This window comes from Phaseolus vulgaris, chromosome 4 (assembly GCF_051622355.1).
Source record: "Phaseolus vulgaris cultivar YP4 chromosome 4, ASM5162235v1, whole genome shotgun sequence".
Lineage (NCBI taxonomy): Eukaryota > Viridiplantae > Streptophyta > Magnoliopsida > Fabales > Fabaceae > Phaseolus > Phaseolus vulgaris.
In genome coordinates, this window is record NC_143501.1 from 16,230,932 (window position 1) to 16,254,855 (window position 23,924).

At 38.2% G+C, this 23,924-nt stretch overlaps 1 pseudogene; it reads right to left on the minus strand.

Moving 5' to 3' along the window:
- Positions 1–22,436: 22,436 nt before the first annotated feature.
- Positions 22,437–23,262, minus strand: LOC137836554 (putative CCR4-associated factor 1 homolog 9 pseudogene; annotated as a pseudogene).
- Positions 23,263–23,924: the final 662 nt, after the last annotated feature.

Genomic DNA, 23,924 nt, shown 5'->3' on the forward strand with positions numbered 1-23,924 from the left:
GGAGCCTGAGCCGGGGAACCGGCGAGTTGTGGATGTGGCGTTGGAGATGGCAGTCTGAGAGCGCCGCTCGGGTGGGGGAAGAGAGAAGCTGCCCCGAGACCGCCAGGGAGTCAGGTATCGCAAGGGCGCTGATCGCCAGCGAGAGGAGGCCTCAGCCGGTGGAGGAATGGCTTGAGAAGAAGATCAACGGCAAGACGTTCAAACTGGGGAAAACCTTAGACAGCGAGACACAAGACCAAATTGCCCGGGTTATAAGTAGACATCTGGATGCGTTTGCATGGTCTACTTCTGACATGCCGGGGATTGATCCCGATTTCTTGTGCCATCGTTTAGCTATGGATCCCAAAGTCAGGCCAATCCGCCAAAGAAGGAGAAAGTTCAATGAAGAGAAGAGGCAGACGATCAAGGACAAGACGCAGAAACTCGTGGCAGCAGGCCATATCAGGGAGATCCAGTTCTAGAATGGCTCGCTAACGTCGTTCTGGTCAAGAAGAGCAGCGGGAAATGGCGGATGTGTGTTGACTTCACGAATCTGAATAAAGCCTGCCCAAAGGATTCTTATCCTTTGCCAAGTATAGACGCCCTGGTAGACAGTGCGTCAGGGTGTAAGTTGCTCAGGTTCTTGGACGCCTTCTCAGGATACAACCAGATTAAGATGCATCCCATGGATGAGGAAAAGACTGATTTCATGACAGAAAGGTCATGCTACTGCTACAAAGTGATGCCCTTCAGGCTGAAGAATGCGGGGGCCACGTACCAAAGGCTAATGGACAAGGTGCTCGCCCCTATGCTCGGAAGGAATGTGCAAGCGTACGTTGACGACATGGTCGTAACATCCCTGGAGAAGAGCAGGCACGTCACTGACCTAGAAGAATTGTTCACAACAATAGCCAGGTACAAGCTGAAACTAAATCTTGAGAAGTGCATTTTCGGCGTGGAGGCAGGAAAATTTCTGGGTTTCCTCTTGTCGGAGAGGGGAATCGAGGCAAACCCCGACAAATGTGCCGCCATTCTGGCGATGAGGAGTCCTGCCACTGTAAAGGAGGTGCAGCAGCTCACGGGTCGGATGGCCGCCCTGTCTCGGTTCGTGTCCACCAATGGAGAGAAGGGCCACCCATACTTCCAATGCTTAAAGAGGAATAACAGGTTTGTCTGGACGAAGGAGTGCGAAGAAGCTTTTGTGAGGCTCAAAGAATACTTGGCGAGCCCGCCGGTCCTGTGTAAACCCCAAGTGGCAACGCCCCTCAGGTTGTACTTTGCCATAACTGAGAGGGCGATAAGCGCAGTCCTTGTCCAGGATCAAGATCAGGTCCAAAAACCCATCTATTTTGTTAGCAAGGTGTTGCAGGGCCCAGAGGTGAGATATCAGGCTTTAGAGAAGGCGGCTCTGGCAGTCGTATTTTCGGCGAGGAGGCTGCGCCATTACTTTCAGAGCTTTACAGTGTTGGTAATGACTGACCTACCCATCCAGAAGGTTTTGAAGAAACCGGATGTGGCTGGGAGAATGGTGAAATGGGCGGTGGAGTTGTCGGAATTCGACATCAAGTATGAGCCCCGAGGACCGATCAAGGGTCAAATCTTCGCTGACTTTGTGGTCGAGCTATCCTCCGAGGCCGTGCAGAACGCCAGAGATTATTTTCGTTGGGTGCTCTCGGTGGATGGGTCGTCTAACCAGCTAGGTAGCAGGGCCGGAGTTATTCTGGAGGGACCCAACGGTGTGTTGATAGAGCAGTCCCTGAGGTTCGCTTTCAAAGCCAGCAACAATCAGGCAGAATATGAAGCTTTGATCGCCGGCATTCTGTTGGCAAAGGAAATGGGGGCAAAGGTGCTGATGGCCAAGAGTGATTCATTGTTGGTCACTGGGCAAGTAACCGGCGAGTTTCAGGCCAAAGATCTGCAGATGGCAGCTTACTTGGAGTATGTGCAAGAGTTGAGGAGGTCCTTTGTTTTGTTTGAAGTGGTGCACGTGCTAAGAGAGCAGAATGCCCGAGCTGACCTGCTAGCCAAGCTCGCCAGTTCAGGCAACGGGGGCAGACAGAGGACCGTTATACAAGAAACTTTGAAGACACCTCGGGCTTTTGTCGCGGATCACCAGGTCCTTCACATTTGCAGATCGATGGAAAGGACGGCGAGGAGCTATAGATCTCTAACACAGGAGACTTTGAGGACGCCGAGGGTCAGAGCGCGCCGAGCGGAAGAGGTAAAAATGATGCAAGTTTGCGCTATCCACGAACCAGATACGTGGATAACGCCATACCAGCGCTACTTGGCAGATGGCGTGCTCCCAATGGACTCAACAGAGGCCAGAAAGATAAAGAAGAGCTCTAGCAAGTTTACCCTCGTTGATGGCGAGCTGTACAGGTTCAGATTTACACACCCTCTTCTTGTATGTGTACACGGAGAGAAGTGCACGAGAATTATGGCTGAGCTCCACGAAGGGATTTGTGGGAGCCACATCGGGGGTCGAGCTCTGACAACAAGGACTGTCCGCGCAGGATATTACTGGCCCACAATGAGGGAAGATTGCAAGAGATATGCCCATTGTTGCAAGCAATGCCAGCAGCACGCCGATTGGCACAAGGCGCCCCCAGAAGAGCTAAAGTCAATCTATAGCCCCTGGCCTTTCCACACGTGGGGAATTGATATTTTGGGACCCTTCCCGTTGGCGATCAGGCAAGTGAAGTATTTGGTTGTGGCGATCGAGTACTTCACGAAGTGGATTGAAGCAGAACCAGTAGCCCAGATCACCGCGCACAAAATCCAGAGTTTCGTGTGGAAGAATATTGTGTGTCGTTTTGGTGTGCCCAAGCGTTTGGTATCAGATAATGGGACTCAGTTTGCAAGTCACCTGTTGAAGAAGCTGTGTGAGGACATCGGAACACAACAGGTGTTTGCTTCTGTGGAGCACCCACAAACAAATGGGCAAGTGGAGTCGGCCAATCGGGTTCTGCTGAGAGGTCTGAAGAGAAGGTTGGAAAAGGCCAAGGGGTCTTGGGCTGAAGAAGTTCCCCGCATAGTGTGGGCATATCATACCACTGAGCAGTCGGGAACCCATGAAACCCCGTTTAGCTTAGTGTATGGATGCGATGCGATGATTCCAGTCGAAATCCAGGAAAGCTCGCCGAGATTCCAGAACTTCGTGGCGGAAGACTCGAACGAAGAAAGGAGAATGAACTTGGATTTGCTGGATGAGGTCAGGGAGGAAACACGGGTGAAGGCTGAAGCGGTAAAAAGAAGAGTTGAACGCAAGTACAACTCTAGAGTAAGACCAAGGCAATTCAGAGGTGGCGACCTGGTAATGAGGAAGGCCCACCAGTATGAGATGGAGAACAAATTATCGCCCAAGTGGACAGGACCGTTCAGAATAACCGAAGCACTCGGGAACGGCGCCTACCGCTTGGAGACGTTGGAAGGAGGGGCGATTTCTCGCACTTGGAACGCCACCCATCTCAAGTTTTATTACAGTTAAAAGCATTGTAAGTAGCGGTTACTTTGAACAGTTAAGAATGTTTCAGTTTGAACAGTTTTTCAAGGGGGCACTCTTTTTCCCTAAGGAGGGTTTTTAACGAGGCCACCCAATAAAGAAGTTTTCGAAGTTTATCAAAGTTTCCCAGTTATTAAGTTTGCATGATCATCGTTTTTTAAGCTTTCAGAAAGAGACTTTATCGCCCTTGTGTAGTTTTAAACAATGGTGAATCCAAATTGCATGCATCAAATACAAAGTTCTCAAAGTATGAAGCTTTAAACCTTCATCGCCATCCGGTGATCGAAGGCACAAGCATAAAATTTTCTGGCCGCCATCTGGCGAGAAAGAGTTTGAAAAGACCTCCTCGCCCCGAGCGAGCGTAGGCGAGAAAGAGATTAAAAAGACCTTATCGCCTCGAGCGAGCGTAGGCGAAAAAGAGTTTGAAAAGACCTCTTCGCCCCGAGCGAGCGTAGGCGAGAAAGAGATTAAAAAGACCTCCTCACCTCGAGCGAGCGTAAGCGAGAAAGAGATTAAAAAGGCCTCCTCGCCTCGAGCGAGCGTAGGCGAGAAAGAGGTTAAAAGGACCTTCCTCGCCCCGAGCGAGTGAAGGCAATAAAAGATTAAAGTCCTTCTCACCCTCGAGTGAGTTCAGGCCAGATGAAACTAAAAGGTCAGGGGTGTTAATGACCTTAAGTGTGGGAAAGGAAGGTTGGAGATTGCCTTCCCCCTTGAGTGAAACGTCAATATTGATCTAGTAGGACCAGTTAAAGGGTGGTTGGGGGAGGTTCGCAGAGGACACCTCACCACCTAAATCATTGTTCTAAAACTCAGGGAGGTAGAGAAGGATCCGAAAGGCGGCTCTACCCCCAGATGAGGGGACAATGATTTAAGTTATCTCAGGTAAAAGACTCGGGAAGGTTAGGGGGAGATCCGGAAGGCAGCTCTCCTTCCAGATGAGCAAAGATGAAGTCATGTGATGGCCCCGCAGGGGACATTTTCAGTTAAAGGAAAACGGCATCGCCGAAAGCCCATGGGTTGGGATTGAAATAGAAAGAGCATTACACGGTGAGAGCCAGATCAACGAAGTTTTGGTCGATAACGTAGAAATACGCTTGTCCTTTGGCAGATCGGGCGAATGAGATTTCAGATACTAAGATCGACCTACGCCCTTATTGCTAAGTAAGTGATTTCGCGTTAAACGTTATTGCTGCAGACTAACCGTTTGTTCAAGTTAAGGTGATTTCCAAAGAATTAAGTACCAATTTGTGCGAAGTGCGTTGGGTTGAGTAAAAACCAGCCAGTCATACTAGGTGATCGAACAACAGATAAGTTAGAAGACCATATGTATATGCACACGTTTGTCAAATAGTTCAAGCATAAAGAAAATTATTACATACGAGTCAAGATTAAATACAAGAGTTTCAAAAGCGGTAAAGTTGAAGCGGCAGATCAGAGCAGCAGTTAAGTTGGAGGCATAATTTTGCCATCTACCACTTCATTGTACACCGAAAACTCGGAAAGGTCAAGATCAGCAAATTTACAGGCGAACTTCTGCAAAGCTGCTCCGAAGTCGGAAGTAAGAACTTGGGCAACCTCAAGCTGAAGCTCGTCGATCTTCGCCTTGAACGCGTTGTTCTCTTCACGAACCTGGGTGATTTCAAGTTGAAGCTCGTTGTTCTCTCTGCGAACTCGGGTGATTTCAAGCTCAAGCTCGTCGACTTTCTGCTTGAACCCGTTGCTCTCTTCACGAACTCGGGCAAGCTCGGTAGCTGTTTCACTCAATTCTTTGTTTGCCTTATCCCGATCTTGTTCAACTTTGCCCAGAAGAGTTTCCCGTTCGATCGACCTTTTCTCTAGTTTGGACATTTGATCTGCGTCGGTCCTTTGGGCCTCCTCCAGCTTTGCGATTCGCTTCCTCATAGGAACGATTTTGCTCTCCAGCTCAACGGCGTCCTGTAGCTTGTCGTGCAGTTTCTTGCGCAATTCTTTATTGTCCTCACGCAAGCTTCGGAGCTCTTCGTTGAGAGCGTTTTCGATCCGCGAGAACTCTAAGCCTTGCATCATCATGTCGCATTTGACTTTCTCGGCTTCAGCTCTCGTGGTGCTTGCCATCTCCTGATGGATGCGGCAATCGAGCTCAAGTTTGTCCAAGGAGCCTTTTAGCCCTTCGCCGACGATTTGAGGAAGGCATTCGTCGGCCATGGCGTGTAGGCGCACGTTGAAAGATTTCAAGGCTTCCTGGAGGGAAGTTGGAAGGCCCGGTGTTGGAGGAGGAGGTAGGGGTTGGTGCTCACCACCACCCTCGTAAGGTTGGATGGTGAGGGGAGCCTCGAGGCGTGGTGGTGAGGCTGGTAGTTCTGTTGCAGCTTGGGAGGAAGCTTGTGTATCAGCAAGCTGTTCAGGCGCAGCTTCAGCAGCCGAGGTGTTGGAGGCGAGAACGTCCCCAACGGACTCAAAGGGCGTGGAGGCACTGGGGGATTCTCGGCGTAGTCAGGAGGGGCGACCTCAGCTGCTGGTGGCTCAGTTGCAACTCCCCTTCTCCTTTTGCAAATCAGCCTGTCCTCGGTGCTCTCGTCCGCTTCCTCGTCTGATACAACCCTGGGGGCTTTCCTCTTAGCCCTTTTGGGTGGTAGTTTTTTTCGCTCAGGGGTGGTCAGACATCGCCAATGGGGGCACACCGCCGGATCTTCCAGGAAACCTAGTTAAAACTATTGGAGGCTCAGAAGAGTAGTTTCAAGCGAGTAAGTCCAGTAAGATGGTTGTTGCACTAGCATGGGGAACAAAGGTCGAGTAAGCTGGGGGGAACACCTTGCTCATCAGCGACGGGACTCCAGAGTGGACATTCGTTGGTGGCAAGGCTTCCCCAGCTAGAACGTGTACGGCGTAGCAATAAGGAGGGTGGCACTCACGACAAGCGATATCACAGAGATGATGCACTTTGTTGCATCTGATACTCGCCTTGTCATGTGGTGTTTCACAGCGCAGTACGTGCTAGATTACTCCTCGAATAGGGGACTTGGTCGTGCGGCTGGTCACTACGCACAAATAATATTCAAGTTACCTCAACCCAGATGATGACACGTGTAGGGTTGGATGCTACCTGTCATTCCAACCCAGATGATGACACGTGTAGGGTTGGATACAGTGTAGAAATGACGCTCGAGTTACCTTAGCTCAGATGATGACACGTGTAGGGCTGGGTGCTACCTGCTACCCCGGCCCAGATAGCGACACGTGCTGGGTTGGATGCGAGCCACGCGTCCAAAGCGTAACTGCCTGGAGAGAGAAAAAACCTAGCTATAAAGGTAAACTTAACAGAATTTGCAGAGGTACGTTTTTCATTACGGCTCATTGCTAGGGTTGCGTGCACTTTAGTACGATCCTACAGAGTATAGTTTTCTCTCAGTTTTTGGGTGTTCTTGTTACTGACTTGAGCGTCGGAGCGCCACCGGTCGCAGAGGCGCCATCTTGTGTTTTCAAGTTCTCAGATAGACTATCTGTGGTGTGGACTTGAAGGGCACGTGGTGTCAAGCTGGTGAGGAAGATCAAGACGAGGCCACGCTCTTGCGCTAGGTCAACCGGTAGGATCAGAAATAATTAAAAGTTATATTGATAAACTTCTGAGTATAACAAATAAAGTTCAACTTCTTAAACTCTTTCTGATGAAATAATATTGTTAAAAAATTATGATTACTATAGTAGAAAAATATGAGTAAAAAATCTCAACTTTTGAGTGGAAGATATGTTAACTATCAACTTGGAAGAATTTGTAAATGCCTTCTAGAGAACAAAGAAAAATGATGAGACGAGACTATAAAATGTGTTTTTCATGTAAAAGAACAAGTTTCTAAACGTAGAAAAAAAAAGAATAATAAATGGATGAAAAAGATGAGAGAAGGTTAAAAAAAAATCAATAATGTGAAAACTTTTCTCCTTATCCACTTTGCAAAAAGATAATTTAATGTTGGTGGAGGCCAGATGTCAAGTGTAAAAACTATAGTGATTTTGGACATGTAAAGCGAATCTGCAAGTCTAAATAAAAAGAGGTAAAAGTAATTGTGAAAGAGAAAGAAGATGAGAAACTTGTTTCAACATGTTTAGCTACAACCAACACTTCTAATAACTCATGGTTAATAGATAGCGGCTGCATTTGACCAACGATGAAAAGCTATTTAGAGAGTATGACAAAATCATAAGTTTTAAAAGTGAAAATTGGAAATGATTATTTCATCTTTGTTAAAGGAAAATGGATCATTGTTATTTAAACTTAACAAGTTTGAATTATATCTCTGATGTTTTATGTGTATCTAACATTGATCAAAATTTCCTTACTGTTGCATAGATTGTTGAAAATGGGCTTCAAAGTCATATTTGAATTTATCTGGTGTTTGACTAAAACAACTAAAGGTAAATATATGTTCAGAGTTAAAATGAGATCTAAACAATATGCTTTAAATCTAATTGATCTATGACATAAAAGACTTGAACATTTTTGTCATATGCAACTGTTATATATTTCAAAACATGCCTTGGTCAAAGGTGTCTCGGTGATTAAAGACAAGTTGGTAGATTGTGTGGCTTGCCAATTCTGTAAGTCAGTCAGAAAAACATTTCCTGATACCACAGAAGACCATTTCCTCATACAAATGTTGGGGGACCTCAAATAGTATTGTCTTTCACTGGTAATAAATGTTATGCTACTTTTATTGATGATTATATAAGATATTGTTCGATTTATATTTTTATATCCATGACTAAGGTTTCTAGTATCTTCTACAAATATTAAACATTTGTAGAGAATCAAAGTGGTTGCAGTTTGAAAATAATAAGGTTTAACAATGCAAAAGCAACATGCAATTGACGTTTTTTAAAAATACTGTGAAGAAGATAGCATTGAACACCAACTTACACTGTCATACCTCCCACAACAAAATGGTGTTAGTGAGAGGAAAAATAGAAGCATCGCAGGATAACAAGGTGTATGTTACATGAGAAGGATTTGTCAAATAAGTTGTGGTAGAGGTTGCAAGCACAATTGTATTTTTTTCTGAACAGGATCAACTATAGTTTTGAACAAAACAATCCATTTGAAAGCTGGTTTGGGTACATACCAGATTTACAAAATTTGAGATTTTTTTGTGTGTTTATTGTTCTTATGTTCTATATGTTAAAAGAGAAAAACTTGACAAAAATGTTGAAATCAAATTTTTTATTGGATATAGTAACATCTCTAAAGCTTACAAAATTTTTGAACCATAAAATGAAAAAAATCTTGTCAGTAGAGATGTAAAGTTCATGGAAGATCAACAATGGAATTCGGATGAATAGTAAGAAAGCAATTTCTGAAAAATCCACACCTCTTTGATGTTGAAGTTGATGAAATTCTTGTTATAGGGACAAGATCTCTCTATGTGATATTTATCAAAGGTGTAATGTGATGAAGACAATCTCCCCCTATTTGATGAAGACAAATCCTTGGTTTGCTTGTGATGTGCTTGTGATGTTCTGTTTGATTTTGTTAGTACCTGCAAAACATAATTTGTGCATGTATCAACAGTAATCATATCCATATATCATTAGCACCACATAACCAATTTTCACTATGTGATTCTCATAAGGAAAACCAGCAAAATCAGTGTGAAAACAAGGTGCAAAATAAGAGTTATGCAACAGCTAACTAAATCATATAAACCCAGTTTTAAAGTAGATATGTAGCAGATACATAGCAACATACATACAAACCATATAATTCTCCCCCAATTTGTCTTCACAAATAGAATAGAAGAAGGAGTAAAATCAGAATTAAGAAAAACCAAAATACCAATGTGTGTAGCAGCACCATTGCAACAACAAACCTGTGATACCATATCAGAACTGCAGCAACATTCTACGGTGTATCAGAGCTATGACCGCAGCAAAATCAAAGTACCATAGACCCCTGAAATTTCAACAAGGAGACCACAGTTTCTCCCCCTATCTTTTCTTCATCCAACAGTTCAAGTTGGTCAAATGATTGCTCAAGAGGTGGATTTGGTAGAAATATTCTTTCTTTTGTTAAGAGCAAACCTTCCAGACGTTCCAAATATACATTCACAAATATCCATCAACCCCATGACCACCAATGTGGTTGTCATTCATAAAAAGCTTTAAATTTCAAGGAAAACAAATAATATATCTCTTTATGATCTAATTCATAGGCACAAAGAATGCATATTTGACTCATAATGGGTTATGAAAGAAAAGAAACAACTGTAATCATGCATAAGAAATTATAACATCTTTATTCAAATGTGTCAGAGGTAAAACAATCGATTGTTTCGTGAAAACAATCGGTTGTTTTTCTGAGATAGCAAGAAAATGTTATTTTTCAAAGTAAATCATCTTCCAAAGTGATGGGAAATGCATAATGAAATACATTCATACCTTTGCATTACCTCAAGCATGATTAGAATTTCATTTGGTCTTATGAAGCCAAAAGCATAGGAAGAACATATACAACTTACTTTACATAGGTCATGAATTTTGACTTGTCAAGAATTTGAGTAAGGTGTATGCTCTTGAACCATAAGCATCACTTTGATTATTCTTCATCATAGCACATATACTTGAAAGGTTCTGCAACACAGAATTGATGCATATATAAAGCAAGTATAGCAGTAAGATAACAAGACACACACAAACTGGTTTTCTGCATATACAACATTTGTAGAAAAACCAGAAAAAGTGAAGTGTTCAAGTGCTTTCAAGTGCAGAAAAGCAACAACATAATGCACAATTTTAAAGCTTTCTATACAACCAAATCAAGCATAAACTTCTTCCCCTATTTGTTCTCACAAATAGACAATGAGAAGGGTTGTACAAAGCAGAAATCAGAATGATAAAACAGTAGTTCAGTAGTACAAACAATGTTGACATTTCAAGAATAGAACATGACATAGAGCTTTCAAAGTGGATATAATCTTTTATTATCAGATTCTGAGGCACATTTAATGTATATTTGTCCAAAAGCAAGATTTGAAAAAGAGGAATGGTTTAATCATGCATAAGAAAACTTGGAAGCATTATACAAAGGTACTAGAGGAAAAACAATCGGTTGTTTCGAAAAAAAACAATCAGTTGTTTTACTGTGACAACAAAAAGAACATTTTTCATAACAAAAAATTACCTTTTAAATTGATGAAAATGCAGTATGCAATTTGTTCATACCTTTGCACAGAGAACCCCAATAGATTCACTCAAAAAGAAGACTTTGATATGTATATATGGTCACAAGGCATACTTACATAAATTGAGAAAAAAAACACACATACTCTCTTTCAAGTTTCTTTTGATCAACACTATGCATGTGCAAAGGATGTCTCTTGACATTCAGAGAACCCTACAAGACATACACAATTGAAAAGTGTAGGTACAAAGATTGTCTTTGCTCTTGATATTTTTCCCTTTAGCAGTCATTTTTCAAGTCCAAAAATGATTTTTGGCTGTCAAGGATACCTACAAGGAAAAATTAAGAAGCAAGATTTGCTCCCTTTATGAATTTGGGTCCAATGATGTTAGTAGGAACCTCAGAAACCTTAGGAACCCATTTCAAAATACCTTTAGGAACAAAAAACTTCCTTATATTGCAGAATCTAACTGAGTGGCCACTTTTCATGCAATAAAAAATATGTAACAACCGTGTTTCGATTTTTCAATCGGTTGTTTTTTTGGCGGTTTTGAAAAAGACTTTGAAAACTCAGTTTTCTTGCTATGTGGATTAAAACCTAAACTTGCTTTTCCAAAAGCACAATTTTGAGATGCCAAGACAGTCTCAAAGTTGGATTTACCCTTTGAAAGTCTATCCACAGTTTTCACAAGGTAGTGAACCTTCTTTTCAAGAGATTCACAATTTTCACAAACAAGTGAGTCACATTTGCAAGAAGAGTTCTTATAAAGCATTTCTAGATTTTCAAAATCAGTTTTTGAATTCTCCAACTCTTCTTCTAGTGCCTTGACTTTGTTTTCAAGCCAGTTATTCAACCCTTTTAACCAGTTGTACAAGATTGCCAATCGGTTAGCTTCTTCATGTGTTTCTTTAAAAGCTTCAAGAAGTTGACTATAATTTTTAGCATTTAAAGAAGTACAAGAACTTACACTACTTGCATCATCTTCTTCCCTGACCATCAAACACAAATTGACTTCTTTTTTATTTTCTTTTCTTTTCTTTCTTGCTTGACTTCTTCTCCTTGCTCTCTTTATTTCATTGGTTCCCTCATGAGTTACTGCAAGTGTATCCCACATCTCTTTAGTAGATCCACATTTTGAGACCTTGAAAAACTCATTAGAATTTAAGGCAGAGGTGATAAAAGAACCCTTTTCTATTGCATCCCAAATTCCTCTATCTAGTGATTCAACAAAATATTTCATTATAACCTTCCAAAACTGATAGTTCAAACCACAAAATAAAGGTGACCTGTTTATTGAGGCACCCTGCCCAAAAGGTAATTTTTCAGCCATAAGAAAAAGGTTTTTAGGATCAAACTTGAATATCTTTTAAGAACCAAGCTCTTGATGCCAATTGTTAGAATATATGACCTTAAACAAGAAGGGGCGTGAATTTTTTATTAAAGATTTTCGAAAACTTTGAAGGTATAATGAAAGCTAGTGAAGAATCACCGAGAAAGAAACTAAGGAAAGCAAAACACAAAGTTGTTTTAGTTGATTTCCAGAAAATAAACCGGTTGTTTTTGCAATTCCATCGGTTGTTTTTACCAGCAGTTAATAAAAAACAACTTAAAACAGATATATGTGAGATCAGGAAAAGAGAGAATCACACAAACAAATTTATACTGGTTCACTCTTACACCAAGAGCTACATCCAGTCCTCAGAAACCACTGCGTAATCCACTATGCAATCAAAACCAGATTACAAACACCACACACCAAAGTAATGACCTTGAACCCCTCAAGAAACACACTACCTTTAGCAAAACCACACTAAGAGTGTTCATCTTGAACACCTCAAGAACACACAACACTCCTTGGCAACACAAATACAAAATTACAGTAATCAAGGAAGAAGAGAATAGAATACACCTGAGTATTACAAAGCTTAAAGTTCAGAATACAACCCAATCTTATTCCACACACTTAATAATGATCCAAAGCTCTTTCAAATCTTGGAAAAACTGTTTTTGATAAACTTTTTTTTCTTCCTTCTAGATTAGGAGCATAAAACCACCTTTATATAGACCAACCAAGTGGTCAAAAACATTTAATAAAGGAGCCAAAGTAGTTAGGATCATTTAAAACATATTAAAACCACTTAACAAAATTCTGTTAAGGTTTTTCAGAAAAAATAATCGGTTGTTTAGTAGAAACAATCGATTGATTTGGTTTGACAGCAAAGTCAATCAAGTCAAACAACTTTCAATCTTTTTCAAAAACCTCTAAGAGCAAAACAACCTGTTGTTTTGAAATTTCAATCTCTTGAATTTTCAACAGCTTTATATAAAACCCATATTTTCAAAAGGTTAAAGATTCAAATGAACTTGGATCATCTTAAGGAGTGCATTAACAAGTTTCAAACAACTACACACATACACAACAACAACAAGGTCTTCAAGCTTTCCACTTGGATTTGGAGACATCTAAACATCTTGTTCAACAAACAAACCTGGTAGCATCTAGAAAAACAATATTTCTTATTTTGTATGGGAAAGTGAACACAAGACATATTAATGTGCTAAACTAAAATAACATAAACAAATTCATTAAGAAAATTTTCCAACACCTACAAATTTTAATTTGTATATAAATTTGAACTTACCTACGAATTATTATTAGTAAATAAAATTAAGTTATTTATGGATTTTTTTATACATAAAAGTGAAGAAGTTTGGTGGAAAAAAATTGTAAGTAAGATTCATACGTAATTTTGACGGATCAGGATAAGAAATTGTTACCTGCGGATATTACGTACAACCGTTTACCTATAGATATTATCCATATATTTATATTTAGGTAATTATGCACGAATTTAAATATGTAGATAATTACATATTGATATTATTAGTATTATTGCGAATATTAATAATATTATTATTAATATTACAAATATAATTATGAGTATTATTAATATTATTACAATATTATTATAAATATAATAATAATAAATATTATCATAAATATAATAATAATAATTATTATTATTATTATTAAGATTTTTTTTCGTAGGTAACGTTATCTAAGCCGAATTTACTTACGAATATTTTTTATAGGTAAAATGTTGATAACACTATTTTACCTACCCATTTAGGCAGTAGGTCATTTGTAAAAAATTAATTAGTGATTGCTTATCATTAACTAAATCAAAGGCATAAAATAAACTTGGCAAAGATGATGGTGTAACACCCCAGAAAATAACATCTAACTATTACAATACAAGTTCCACGTATTTCAATACAAACTTGGAGTTTTTCAAAACATTCCTAATACATGATTAAGATTTATAGAAATACAAATATTTACATATCCATAGCTCAAAATAAAACTCTGAAACCTCTAAGGCTTTCCTGCACCTGTATGGTCATCTGCTCGTGTACATAGTACAGTCATCGCAGTTTAAACACAACACATAAAGCAAGGGTAAGCTAGTGAAAATAAAATTTTATAATATACGAAATTAAATTAAAAACAGAAAACAAAGGATATTTAGAGTAAAAATGAACTTACTCTGTTTAAAAATCTGATCGGGTAGAAATGTTCATTAACTCCTCAGCTACAGCGTGATATGATCAGATTCTAAAATAGATGAAGGTTGAGAGAGAAAATTAGGAGAGAGGGAGAGAAGAGAATATGGAGAGAGAGAGAGAAAAAAAGAAGAAAATGAAAGGCACTGGTGGTGGTGGGGGGGCAAGACTTCTATTGGTGTTTTTTAAAAAAACACGCTATTACATTATCTCCAACTACAAAAATTTTCGTCCTCGAAAATGATTAGGGTATGTTGCCTGTATCTCCTCTTCAATTTCCCAAGTGGAATCTCTAGAGATGAGATCCCATAATACTTTCACCATGAGAATATTTCTTCCAAGAAGTTGTTTCACTTGTGAATCTAGAATTTTGATTAGCTTCACTTCAAATGATAGATTTTCTTTCACCTGGATTGAATCAGACTCTAGAATGTGACTGGGATCAGGTACATACTTTCTTAGCTGAGATACATGAAAAATATTGTGAAGGTTAGCTAAAGGAGGAGGCAAAGGAATTTCGTAAGCCACAGGGCCTATTCTCCTGAGAATTTGATAAGGTCCTATGAACTTAGGAGTCAATTTCTTGGATTTGAGTGCTCTTCCTACACCAGTGAACGGTGTAACTCTCAAAAAGACATGCTCGCCCGCAAAGAATTCTAAAGGTCTTCTACTTTGATCTACATAAGATTTTTGCCTGCTGAGAGATGTTTTCAATCTTTCCTGAATCATTTTTACTTTCTCATTGGTTTGTTGTATTAATTCTGGTCCAATTAACACATTTTCACCATCATGAAACCAGCACAAAGGTGTCTTGCACTTTCTTCCGTACAATGCCTCAAAAGGAGCCATTCCTATGCTAGCTTGGTAACTATTATTGTAAGTGAACTCTACCAGTGGTAGAATTTCATCCCAACTGCCCAAATGATCTAACACACAAGTCCTAAGAAAATCCTCTAATGACTGGATAGTTCTCTCTGATTGTCCATCAGTCTGAGGATAGTATGTTGAACTAAGTCTGAGTTTAGTTCCCAAAGCTTCTTGAAGTGTTTTCCAGAATCTGGGATCTCTATCTGAAACTATGCTGGAGGGTACACCATGCAATCTGACTATTTCATCTATGTAAATCTGGGCCAACTTCCGCATAGAGATTCTCAAGTCTATAGGTAGGAAGTGTGTCGTCTTTGTCAACCTGTCCACTATAACCCTAACATAGTCATGCTTCCACAAAGTACGTGGTAACTGGGTAACAAAATCCATTGAGATACTATCCCACTTCCACACTGGAATGTTTAACTGAGTTAACATGCCTCCAGGTCATTGATGTTCAATCTTTGATTTCTGACAAGTCAAGCAAGCAGCTACAAACTTGGCTACATCATTCTCCATGCCATGCCACCAATAAGACTTCTTCAAATCTTGATACATCTTGGTCATTCCTGGATGTAAACTGAGTTTGCTTTTATGACCTTCAGATAATATTGTTTGCTTTAGTTCATTATCCTCTGGTATGCATATTCTATTTTTGAATCTCAAAATACCATCCACTCCTAAAGAAAAGTCTTTAGCTTTGTCAGTATTTAATAAACCCATGAAGTTCTTCAATTTTGAATCTTCCAATTGCTTCTCCTTCACCTTCTCTAGAAATTCATTAGTTATAACAAGTGTATTACAACCAATGCAATTTGAAGACATGGAAACCTCAAAATTCATACTCCTGAAATCTTTAATCAAGCTAGCTCTCTAATCATAAGCGACGACATTTCTATCTTTTTACGACTCAACACATCTGCAACAACATTTGTCTTCCCAGGATGATATATTAGTTGGAAATCATAGTCTTTTAAAATTCAATCCATCTCCTCTGCCTCATATTAATGTCCTTCTGATCAAACAAATACCTCAAGCTTTTATGATCACTAAACACATCAAAACTAACTCCATAAAGAAAATGTCTCCATATTTTTAAAGCAGAGACAATCGCTGCCAATTCAAGATCATGAGTTGGATAGTTTCTTTCGTGCACCTTTAACTGACGCGAAGCATCGGCAACAACTTTCTTATTCTGCATCAGAACACAACCCAATTACTGATAGGAAGCATCACAGAAAACTTCAAAAGATTGATTGGTATCAGGGATTGTCAATACAGGAGTATTAGTCAACCTTCTTTTCAACTCTTCAAAGATTCTCTCACATTGTTCAGTCCATGCAAAAGGATGATCCTTTCTAGCAATTGGGTCAAATGAGCCACTATTTTAGAAAAGTCTTCTATAAATCTCCTGTAATATCCTGCTAACCCGACAAAGCTTCTAATTTTTGTAACTGTTTTAGGACGTTCCCACTGAAGTACAACCTCCACTTTAGAAGGATCTACTGAGATTCCCTGTGCAGAGATGACATGTCCTAAAAATTGTATTTCTGACATCCAAAAGTCACATTTTGAAAGTTTAGGATATAACTGCTTTTCTCTCAAAATGTTCAAGACAATTCTAAGATGTTTTGCATGTTCTTCCCTTGTACGAGAATAGATCAAGATATCATCTATGAACACTACCACAAACTTATCAAGAAAAGGTCTAAATATCCAATTCATATAATCCATGAAGATAGCTGGAGCATTGGTCACACCAAATGGCATGACCAGAAATTCATAGTGACCATACCTTGATCTAAAAGCAGTCTTCTGAACATCTTTCGCTTTCACTAAAATTTGGTGATATCCTGAGCGCAGGTCTATCTTAGAAAAGATAATTGCCCCATACAACTGATCCATCAGGTCATCAATTCTAGGAAGAGGATATTTATTCTTGATTGTTAACTTGTTTAATTGTCTATAATCTAAGCATAGGCATGACGAACCATCTTTCTTCTTCACTAATAACACTGGAGCTCCCCATGGAGAAACACTAGGTCGAATGAATTATTTCTCCAATAAGTCTTCTAGTTGTTTCTTCAATTCAGCTAACTCTGCTGGTGCCATTCAGTATGGAGAAATTGACACATGGCCTGCTCCAGGAATCAAGTCTATTGCAAACTCTATCTCTCTTTTAGGTGGAAGTCCATGAATATCATCAGGAAATACATCCATAAACTCCTGAACTACAAACATATCCTTTTGTACTTTATCAGTAACTATAGAACAAGCCAAAAGCATAAAACATTCTGCACCTTCTTGTATCTCTCTCTCAAACTGATGAGCTGAGAAAACCTGCATTCCTTCTAATCTAGGGAAAATTAACTTCTTTCGACCATAATCTAGAAGGATATGATTAGCAGACAACCAATCCATTCCCAATATAACCTCCAAATCTTTTAGAGGTATACAAATCATATTGATTTTGTATCTCCATCCATCTATAATTACTGGACACTTAACACACATGGAAGAGGTTACTATAATACCTTCTGTTGGTGTAGATACCACCAACTCAATTTCTAATTCTCGGACTGGCAACTTAAGCTTCTTAGCACAATCAAAAGATATAAAAGAATGGGTTGCCCCAAAATCAAACAATACAGATAATTGTGTTCCAAGGATAGAACAAATACCTCTAACAAGGCTATCAGACTGTGAAGCTTCGGCTCGACTAATAGCAAAAACTCTGCCAGCAGCTTTAGGTTTTTTATCACTATTTTGTTGTACTTGCTGCACTCCGCCAGAATTTAAAGCTCCCAATTGGACACGACAATCTTTTGTTGCATGACCATACTTGTGACATCTATCACATGTCACATTTAACACTGAATGAGGGCAAAATCTAACAACATGTGGCCCACCGCATCTAAAACATTTGAAACTAGGTGGTGATTGAGAACTGGGTCTTCCACTGCTATAAGATTGAGGTCTGAAATAAGGTTTCTTTCTATCTTCATATTTAGACATGCTTTTAGAAGGTCCTCCCACTTGAGGCTTAGCAAGTCTGCTATTATTTTTCAAACTCTCCACTACTTTTGCTTTCTCCACTAGAGTAGGGAAATCTCTAATGGACATAGGAATCACCACTTCTTTAAGCTCTTGCTTCAACCCAAACTCAAATTTTCTACATCTCCAAGCCTCAGTCATGGTCTGGGTGTAGAATCTAGCTAGGTGTTTGAACCTAGTAGCATATTCAGTGACTGAAAGATTTCCTTGTTCCAGCTGCATGAATTCAATTTCTTTTGCATACCTGACACTATCAGGAAAATATTCCTCCAGGAATCTTACTTTGAAGTTCTCCCAAGTGGCATCTTCTCCTCTGTCTTCCATCATTTGCTTCATGCCTATCCACCAGAATTCAGCTTCTTCAGTTAGTACATAAATGGCATAGGATAACTTTCTCTCTTCAGGGCATTGAGTAGCTTCAAAGATTCTTTCTATGTCTCTCACCCACTGGTCTGCTCCATCTGGATTTACCTTGCCATTAAATCTGGGCGGATTGTGTCTCAGAAAATCCTTCAGACTAAAGGTATGGGGTTGTTGATGAAGCTGAGATGCTTCAGCTGCTAATCTAGTAGTTTCTAATTGATGAAGGGTAGCCTGTTGCTGTTGTGCCATAGTAGCACTCTGTTGTTGCAAGGTTGTTGCCATCATCTCTATTGCTCGAGCTAAGTTGGGCATATCTACTGGTGGAGGAGGAGTAGGTGGTCTACGTGCCATCTACTAAGCACGTAAAGAATTGGGTTAGAAATTACTAAAAATTTCCAACTACATCTTTAAAACAAATTAACTTAAAAGAAATAATCACACAAAATAGATACAAAACCAATCAAGACTTATCTCTAAAATGTACTCTAACGGTTTAGAATTAAGATAGAAAATAATCTTGATCCAATCATGAGTGTGCACCCTCACCACTCTATCAAGATTCTTTTCATTCTTAATACTTTCATCTTTATTCATAACAATTAGTTTGACTCGAACACAAACAAGATTTCAAGAAAAACAACTTTGTCAAACATCTTATTAGAAACTTTTAACTAAGTCTTGAGGCTAGACTTAAACAAAAATCTACCCGCAGGAGAAACAGAATAAACCCACTACCCTCAGGTTATCCTAAGGATGAACTACTCTGATACCATTAAATGTAACACCTCGGAAAATAACATCTAACTATTACAATACAAGTTCTACGTATTTCTATACAAACTTGGAGTTTTTCAAAACATTCCTAATATATGATTAAGATTTATAGAAATACAAATATTTACATATCTATAGCTCAAAATAAAACTCTGAAACCTCTAAGGCTTTCCTGCACCTGTATGGTCATCTGCTCGTGTACATAGTACAGTCATCGCAATTTAAACACAAAACAAAAAGCAAGGGTAAGCTAGTGAAAATAAAATTTTATAATATACGAAATTAAATTAAAAGAGAAAATCAAATTACATGGTCAATTTCTCAATTATTCAATCTTCTTCAAATTCCAACATAAATCAATCACATAGATCTCACATGGATCTACACATCCAGAATATTCAACAAACAACGTCTTCCGGAAGACCTGTATTAAGTAAGTCCTGCCAGAGACTAACACCTGATCCAAAGATTACCAGCGAATCCAACAGAAAGGATCAGGGTAAGTTCAATACAACCCAAGCCGTGCATATCATATGTCACGGTGTGCATGAACTCCCCCATCAGCTTCTCATTGCCTGATATCTTAGTCTATGTGACTTAGATCATCAGTGAAGCTCGGAGATCTCTGTTACCACATAGGCATCAATACTTAATACACAACAAACATCAGTCCATACATTATCCCAGATGTATGAATTCAATTCCATACCATTCCGTCATACAATATCATTCAAAAAGTGATCCACAATATTCAAAAGCGTAATTAACATAAAAAAAACACTTAAATATTAAACCATCAAAATATAATATTTTTACAAATTTAAATAATATATAAACAAACAACCCAATATATAAACACACAACATCCCTGCAAAAAAAATTGAATATTGGGACTCTGTCCCTTCCGCATTCAGATCTTCTATCCTAGGGTGCTATTAAAAATTAAATTTAGCTTCCCTTACCTCAATTGCTTGCTTTCCAAGCAACTTTTAGAATTTTATTTCCCACAGTCTGGATAAGCTTCAAGATTTACGGGCCTAATGCAAGTTATCCAAACACAACAAAAATTCAGTATAAAGTAGAATAAGTTGAGAGGATTAAACTTCTCAACTGACCCCACCAAATATTGATGACTAAATTCTAAGGAAAAACAGAGAACAAAGGATATTTAGAGTAAAAATGAACTTACTCTGTTTAAAAATCTGATCGGGTAGAAATGTTCCTTAACTCCTCAACTACAGCGTGGTATGATCAGATTCTAAAATAGATGAAGATTGGGAGAGAAAATTAGGAGAGAGGGAGAGAAGAGAATATGGAGAGAGAGAGAAAAAGAAGAAAATGAAAGGCACTGGTGGTGGTGGGGGGGCAAGACTTCTATTGGTGTTTTTTAAAAAAACACACTATTACAAATGTAGTCATTATTGTTGTACTCCAACCATGTAATCTTAAGTGTTGATACTTTCGTCTCCTCGTGACTTTAATCATATGCAACAACATTGTTTTTTTCCAAGATAATAGTTCCACTAAAATTAATAATCTTTCCAAGCTCCATCCATCTTCTCCAAAAGGAATTTTGCATATTTCATTCCTCAGTCTACCACAATCCAAATTCGATTATGTACTCTCATTGTTTGTGGAATGATTGTAACATTATCTCAGGTCTTAGATACTCCACTTCAGTCTTTTATAAGTCAGACAAGCAAGGACATATGGAGTCATTTTTTCTTCATGTTCAACCATACAAAAACTTCTTCAAATATTATATTAGTTATGCTTGATGTACATTAAATCATTTTTATAACTTTTATACGATTATATTCTCTAACTTCTTGTTTACAAATACAAACGACTTATCCTCAAACCACTTAGTTGTTAACACTTCATTAATTTGAGTCTTTAACCATTACATTTGACACTTGAATTGTCTTCTTGCTCATGCTAGTTCAACCAAATTTTCCTTCCTCGGATGACACATAAACTTGAAATCTTACTCCCTTAATAACTTCACCAATATCTTTGTCTCTTCTGATCAAACAAGTACTTAAGATTCTTACAATATTGAATGTAACAAATCAACCTCTTGTAACAATAAATTAAATCCACATAACTTTTCGTTTCCATGATAGTCTTGTAACGACATTGTTACTCACTCTTATCGATCACTTGGATTTATAGGTTGTTTTATACACACCTTCACTATTTTCTTGTTTTGGATACCCAAATCTCATGTCTATTTAGAAAACATTGATGTTTCATGCAATTTTTTTTTTAATCAGCAATGTTTCATGCAACTTGATCCATCATCACTCAACAATCTCGTTTTTCTTTCGAAAATCCACTCATAATCTAGATTCTTTCGATAAGAGTGTTTTTAAGGGATGGTTCTGAATGCGTGAAATGCTTTGCCTCCAAAATTGTTAAAAGCAGTATCCGGTGCCTCCCAAACTCAATGTTAAAAAACGCCGAAAATGAAAATAAAGTGAGGAATTAATAAAATATGTTCCCATTTTTTAAAAACTACCAATACTTACTAGGGGTTTAAAAAACCTCTTCTGTACACTTATCTTATTGGAGATTTTTTAAACCTCAGTTAACAAACCTCTCTTAAAAATAAGATTTTCTGTATTGTAATTATTTTATCTATTTTATGTCTCATATTTAAAAAAAATTAAAATTATTTATTCAAAATTCCACTATCTGTAATATGTGAGGGCCACACACAGCAAAAGATAGTCCATGCATGGTGCGTATTCAAAGTTTAACACTTTGAACATTTCACAATGAGAATTTTCGTCTCCGTTTCTACTGCTTATTTGAAGTCAAATAATTAGTTTAAAATAAACTAAAATTAATTGAGAAATAAAAAAAAAATATGATATATTGAATCGTCATCTACCTAGAAGCAATCAATTTCATAGGTTGGTTGAGTGTATTTAGAAGACACCGAGAGAACCCAACACTCATTTCAATTACTTGGCCACTGTACAATGAGTTTTCAAAAGGGTATACATTTCTTGATTGATTCTATCACAACATAAATGTATTACTAAAGAAGAAACATATATATGGGGAAAAAAAGAAGAGAGATAGGTAGAATAAAATGGAGTGATATATATTATTGTAGAATCTGGAAATATATTGTATTGCAAAGAATAGAAGTACAAAGATGGTAAAAAAAATAATCAAGGCATCTCTAAGCCATAGAACACACCTGCATGTTCTGGTAAGTCAGGTTGTGTATGAAAATAGAGAGTTTTAATTTTATTAAAAACATGGAGAGTGACTAAGCTATCGGAGCTTGCATGATGACTTTTTCTGGCATTATTATCCAAACCTAGGGACTCAAACTCTGTCTAAACTGCCATGAAGGTTGGGACAAAATCTGATGAGATGTTTGACGTCGTATACTCTGTATCCAAAGAAGAATTTAACAAGTTGAAGAAAGTCACCTAAGTTGGGAGGTAAAAATGGTTGCATATAAAAAAAGCGTTGACTCAATATCTTCACCATGTACCCAAAATCATAGGCACTGTGAAAAGCAATCCACTGAATATTATTGTTGCAGAGGAGTCCTAAGAGCATCATCAACTCGACAAATCGCACAATGCTCACTCCATACTTTCGATTCTTGTCAAAATCCATGCCTTGACTTCGGAGGAGGGTGATGGAGTCAGGAGCATGAGCATGGCGTGTCACATCAAACTCACAAAAGTTGAATTCCCAAATGAAGCGGTTCGAGGTTCCAAAGGTTGGAAGGTTGCCCTGACTGTCTGAAAAGGTGAGACCCACTTGGATGAGATGCATACCGTCTACATTAGCTTTCATCACTGCGTAGTTATTTTGTGGTTGTCGGAATCCTGGATGTGATTGAAAGATGACGCTGGGGAACTCTGTGTCCATAGAGATGAAAGGATACAAGGCAATGATGGAATGAATCAACTCGAACTCCAATTCAAGGTTGTAAGACCATACTGATCTCGTCATTACAGAACCGCAAGGGAATGCCATGTTGCTTTCTCTTTTTGTCTCTCTTTCTCTTCTTATATCTCTTTCTCTTTTTCTCTTCCCTTCAAGAACAACAAAACAACCACACCAACCATCCTGACTACACTATTTTTATAGCCCAAATCACACACAACTTACAAAAGATATAATTGGTTTCTGCAATCTTATCTTATAATCACACTTATTATTTCTTTATGGTATGATTCAATATATTAATTAAATATATCAAGATAAGATTAAGATTGCATTTTCCCTTTTCCAATTTCTCATATTTAAAAAAATATAAGATTACATTCCTCAAATATAATCTTACTTCATGCACTCTATTCTTATTTCATATTTATTTACAAACTTTTATCTTTTTAATACATATTTTAGGAGTTGAAAATTTCAGAATCAATTATAGTTATCTTTTATATCTCAACCCACAATTAGATTTAATTATCTTATTTATTTTTAAACTAGATATAAATAAAATATAAATATTTTTTTAAGGATATGATTATAAATAAATCATAACTAGCTTATCTATTTTATGAGATTGATATATTTAAATTGCAGATAATTATTTTATCTATTTTATGTTCATTTTTTTTTAAATTTTGAAAATATTAAAATATAATACCAAAATTTTAGTTATATGATAAAATAAAAGAAAAATGTAT